This window comes from Sturnus vulgaris, chromosome Z (genome assembly GCF_052056855.1).
Source record: "Sturnus vulgaris isolate bStuVul1 chromosome Z, bStuVul1.hap1, whole genome shotgun sequence".
NCBI lineage: Eukaryota > Metazoa > Chordata > Aves > Passeriformes > Sturnidae > Sturnus > Sturnus vulgaris.
In genome coordinates this window covers 13,367,015-13,373,014 of record NC_142283.1, presented here as the reverse complement: position 1 = coordinate 13,373,014, position 6,000 = coordinate 13,367,015, and the positions used below count along the sequence as shown (strand labels likewise).

The window sequence follows — 6,000 nt, the reverse complement described above, 5'->3', positions numbered from 1 at the left end:
CACTATGTATCACTCGGCTGTTCAGTTTATAATGCAGGCTCATTACCATACTCATTATTGTGAATTATGGAAGTTTCCTGGCTGGTCTTCATTAACCATCTGGCACATAAGCACTGATTTGTGTTTATATATAATGTTAATTTTACGAAAGCACCTGAACATCCACTGGTAACACGCATTAAATCTGTTTCTCTGAATTTTTGCAAAACCTCAGTGATTGCTCCAAAGCCGTATTTTGCTTTACCTTTATTATTTTATTTGCATACATGGATGACATAACATAATTGTGTGCATGCAGTAACAGAGATAATTTTGTTCTCCTCTTTCAACTGCTTTTTCAATAAAGTGGTTGTTTTCTCTGTCTTAGTCAGTGGATATCTCAATGAAATCTTAGCCAATATCAGCTTTTCAGACCTTGTTTTTCACAAAGCTGTAGTTTTGGACTCAATACATTACAACTTCACTTAATTGCTTCAGATAAGTTTCCAAATTTATTTTATCGTTTTCTCCTGAAACATTGAGCAAATCTATTTTGAGAAGTACAAAATTTCAGTGATTACATTCTAATGCCCACAAAGCACTAGGGTCTACTCTTAAAGGAGCTGATGAAAAAATAACACAGGTAAGGTATAACTTCTGTTCCCTTTTTAATTTTGTAACATTGCTTTTCATTCTAAGTCTTGTTCATTCATCATTTTCAGTGGAAAAAAAAATCATAATTACTGCACTATCATTATCAAATATAGTAAATCATTAAGGTTTCCCGACATTAATTTTAAAAATTTCAAATATATTTTATAAATATTTCTTTATGCTAATAGCCTGGAAACATTGGGAAATATATTAACCTCAAATTAAAATGTCTGCATCTTCAGCGAAGTCTCTGTCTTTCTAAGCTGTAAAATTCTTTAAATTATTTGTGTGAGCCTAGAGACTACTATTTTTTCATAAGCTTTCCCAACTGAACTCGTTTTATCTAACTCATGGCCTTGTACTACTGGGTCATTAAGAAGAATCACCCTAGGCAGTCCTGAAAATGTACATAGCTAGCCCAGGCCAACAAGGCCCTACATGATCCAACTCAGAGATTAACCACTCTTTCTTAACAATTTTCAGAGAAGAGCACTGTAAGCAGAGTGACCGAGAAATTCACTGATCCATTTAACACTACTGGAGCACTGGTTGGTGAACTGAGATAGCAGAAGTCTGTGAGAGAAGAGTTATACACCTAAAGTAGGACAAGTAGGTGTCTGGGGATTTAAGCATTTTGAGCTACAGTTTGGATATTAAACAGTGATCCTGACTTTTTTCCTGATCCTGAAACTAAGGAGAAGAGCTGCTGCTGTCCTTTACAGATAAGTTCAGGACAAATGCTCAGAGCCCATTTCAGAGCATTTGAAATGAGCTGCATTGTTTCCTTCTGTTACCATATTCTGTTCTGTTCCCCCCTTAAAGAATATAAGCATGTCTTTTCTGCCCTTTTTTTTCCTTAAGGATTTACTGTGTATAAACTGCTGTAGTTGGAAGAGTAGGTGGGTGGGAAAGCTGCTGAAGCTGTGTCATTGTGCAGCAGTAAACAGGAGAGGACCTGTGCCATCTTGTGAAATATTTAGTTGGAGGACTTATATGGAAGCATGGCCTGAGGTGTTTTCTCCTAACATGGTTTTATCATGCTCCATGTGTCATCGTGGGTGAATGAATAGGGTAAAGTCTCCATGACACATACTCTTCTCTTGCTGAGGCCATGCTTAGAAAAGAAGAGAACTTTACCAAGAGCTTTCAAAGAAGCGCTTTTGGTCTCCTTGGTAATTGCTCCCAGCACAAGGTGATGTCTCCAAAGGACAGGATTGCATCTGCTTTGGATACCTCAGCAAACTCTGCAGACCAGCATTGGGTGGGCCCCCAGCTAGTGTGTTAATCAATCATGCTGTCCACATGCACCAAGATGCTTGGGCATAATGTCAGCTGGATTCTGTCCTCCTCCCCTGGGTCAAGCAGCTAACCCACTTTGTACCTGGCTGTGTTACTAGCGGTAATGGAGTTTCTTCCCTCCACAATTTTTCATTTCCCCCACACCTATGAGAAGGATGTATTTTTAGAGCAGAATGCTGCCCAAAATGGCTGAAGAGAGTGTGGGGCCACCAGCATAATAGCCTGGTTACAATGTGTCTAAGAGTAGTAGTGCAATAGTATATCATAGACTTAGTGTAGGTGAAAACTGGGTAATTTTTGTATTGTCCCAATTTAAAGCATATAAACTCTGTTCCTCTGCATTTCCTCTTGAACTATGCTATCAAGTAGATATATTAACTATTCTTCTGTTGAGAACTTGCAATTTTATCTAGAAAGTGCCTCATTTTCTTTTTCTGGGCCTACATATTAATTGAAATAGATACTGAAACATAAGGCTGACGTAGCCAGAATATCAGTACTATTTGAGAGGCTAATGGCAAGCTAATTGTAATATAATGAAAATGCATACTGCAGACATACTGCAAAAGTTTACTTTTCAATTGAATTACCATTGAGATGATGCATTAGTGATCTCATCAGATATGTCCTCTTGCCTAGGATTGGGATTTTTGTGGAGGTTATCACTATGCTAGGGGTAAATAGCAGGACCTGTGAGAATCTGTGAACAAGCCCTTGGTCTTCTGACGCCTGATAAACCTGTCAAGGACTGTGAGTGCTTCAGTTAGGTGACATATTTACCAACCTCAGCAAAACTGCCCAGTAGTTTGTTCCTCAAAAGTGTGAAAGAGAAAACGCATTTGACAAAATGTGTGCAAACCTGTTCACAGTTTAAGAATAAGTATCTATGTGTACAGACAGTAGAACTGATGAAGTCCAAGCCGTGGTCTTTTTCTGACACAAAGCAAATACACTGAAACAATTTCATTTTGCAGATTCCTTCTTCCTCTGAGCCATTTTTCTGCTACACTTCCTGTCTGTACAAAGATCTCTGGAGGTCTGTGAGAACAGGGGTGCTGCTGAAATAAACCTGCATGGCTCTGCCCTTACACTCTGCTCTTGCTGCCTGGTTCTAACTCCCATTAGAAGTTCAGCTGGGTGGAAAGGTTGATCCTTTAGGGCTTGTTTTTCATGTCGTCCTGTGCTTTCCTTATGCATGGAGGAAGTAGCCTATTTCCTTTCTTTAAAATAATGTAATTTTAATTAATGCTTTCATTACCTCCTTCCTCATTTTGAGTTCCCTCTAGTTAAATTCTACTGACAGTAGGAATTGTGCAAAGAGCATGGTTTACAGACATTTGCAGTGTTATTCACTGTTTGTATGAAAATTTTCTTACTTAAGGCTGTATATCACTAGTCCATTGCAGTAAATGGAATAGATTTCCATAACAGCTAATGACTTTTGAGCAATTATCATTATTTTTCAGCTCCTGCTCTGCCTTTAGATTCTCAAAAAGTCGACCCTTCAAATAAAGGATTTCTGCCCTTTGCTGTAGTGATGCATACAATTAAGCGTTGAAGATAATAGGCCTTCAGATTGTGATGGCATCAATTAGCTATGATATTCCTTTGGGTAAATTGCCAGAAGCATGATGATAGAAAACAGAAACACGATAATAGAAAACAGAAAATTATTTGCTTAAGTGAAACTGTGCTTCTCCAGATTGTATTATTCTCATCAGTGGCAGTTGTGGAATAGTAGGAGTAAACATTGTAGGAGTAAGTGTATTTAATAACAATAGAAAAATCAGCTTGTATGTAATCATTGTGTATTGGCATGCTTTCAAAACAATTCACAAGCTAACCTTTAGTGAGGATTTCCACAGCACTATTACTTCCTGTTTCTCTTAAACCAATACTCATTACTTCTTACAACTTCTGAAATATACAGTGAATTTTCATATAATCAGAATTGAGCTATTATTACTCTAACCACCTCTGAAACAGGAATTGCCATTTAAAGTAACTATACTGTTTTCCTAGTTTAGCCTCTAATGTATGCATATCCAGAATTTTCAATTACATTTTATAGTGCCTATTGCAAACCATTTCTTCTACAAGAAAATCACATTCGTTTCTGGATTGTGCTGTCACTTTTATTGACCTTTATTGCTTTAGTCAACACTGCCACAGCTTCTCTACCTTGTTCAACAGAATATATCAGTGCAGCCCTTTGCTTTGGAAGAAGACTTATTTTGTCAGAGGTAAAAGGCTTCCTTTGTACAAACAGTTTGTACTGCTGTTGTAAAGCTTGCCTGTATGGAGACTGACCAGTAGTTCGCTTATTTGATCCGAAGCAATATGCATACATCTTCCAGGAAACATTGTTTTTGTATGGGTAAACTTCAAATTAATTTCACTATTCTGTGCAGCTGCACACTGTGATTAGGTGGCAGAAGTTAGTAATCACTGGCTCAACGCTGCTCTGTATTTTGGAAAGTCTGGTATTGGAAGTATTTGTGACAGCCATTAGAACAGACATTTGCGTGGAGATGTTTTAGAGTAGGGGCCTTAGTCATTGCCTCTATTGTGGGTTTGTACCATGCCTCTCTGTATTCAGCCTGCAAGTTCTTGGAGAACGGCTATTTATTTTGGAACCTTTTTGTGTACAATGTTGAAGCAGCAATCTCTGGAGGACAGCAGTATTACCACCGTTGAGTAAGATTTGACTTTGCATAATTACCTATATGTTCTTATTGGATGCCACTTGTTCTGCTTAATCTTGCATTGCCTGGCAACTTGAGGTGAAAACACAGTTAAGACTTGAGTGTGGTGCTGCATAGTCTCTGTGCTGGCTCTGCAGACTTCCCAGTGAGTCAGAAAAGCTGTCTATCAGCATTCTAAAACCTTATCTTGGCATTGTCATGGCACCACTAATTTTTTGTCACATTCCAAGTGAACATCAGACTGCTCAAAGTCAAGGCATCAGCTTCTGTATCCATCTGTGAACACAACTGAAAATAAATAAGCTAAAAATTGCATTGGACTGCAGGATTTAGGCTGTGCAAGGAACAGTTTGGACCAGGTTGTCTGTTGGAAAGAGCTACAGATTCATTTGAATTAAAGGTAAATAGTGACCACAGAATACATACCTTATCAAACCTTGTACTGCTTTTCTTTTCTTTAATCTATTCAATGAAATATTTGTATATGTATATCTATGTGGTAATGTACTTTTAATCTAATCTCTTTCATGTTCCTGAATAGAATATGATTGTAGTGGGCACTATTATCTTCATACAAGATAGTTCTTCTTTTTTGGAAGATTTGCAAATTAGATACATGTGTTTATTGTACTACATCATTATCATTTCGTCATTAACTATATGGTCTGCTGATCTACATTTCATCAGAAAACTTTCTGTAACTAAGCAGTATATTCACATATGTCATACATTATTAAAAAAAATTACTCCCTTTAAAGCTCCATAAATTGGCTTTTGGATTTCATTTACAGTGATCTAGAACACTGGCAATTAAGCAGTGGAGCCAGTCCACAAATATACAGTTGGAAGTATATGCTATTTTAACAAGAAAGATTTTTAAAAAAGAGAGCACAGAAAAGGGCACATTCATTTTCTGTCATATTTTGATAGTGCAGAATACCTAAAGAGATTGCTTTTGTGCAAGGATAAATACACTTACACTTAAGGAAGGCTGCCAAATGGTTTCTTAATAGTTGAGAGACGATATCTGGTAATACACCATTTTAAATGGTTAATAACTATTTTTTCCAGCACTGCTATCTCATAGTCATAATATTTAGATTAATTTTTGAATTTTCCTATACACTTTTGAAGTTTAATGTTCACCTTCAAAAGTTCATTACTTGGACTATTGTATCTGGGATAAAAAAAAAGTACGGGTGACAGTATCCTATAGTTTAATACCCATCCCCACCCCATCTCTTGCCCAGTAGATCCGTGATGTAGAGAATATGATGGGCAGCCACCAACATAATACTTAAACATGTCACAGAAGCAGGATTTAAATGTAAGTCCTTTGCCAAGAAGGGAGCATCACAGAAAT

General features: G+C 37.2%; 1 long non-coding RNA gene across 1 annotated transcript in view; it reads left to right on the top strand.

Moving 5' to 3' along the window:
• The first annotated feature begins 4,765 nt into the window (after positions 1-4,765).
• LOC148219686 (uncharacterized) overlaps positions 4,766-6,000 on the top strand; it is a 36,295-nt gene continuing 35,060 nt past the window's right edge. Inside the window, exon 1 of the long non-coding RNA XR_015799343.1 lies at positions 4,766-5,037. This is a non-coding gene — a long non-coding RNA (uncharacterized LOC148219686). The remainder of the gene's footprint in view (positions 5,038-6,000) is intronic.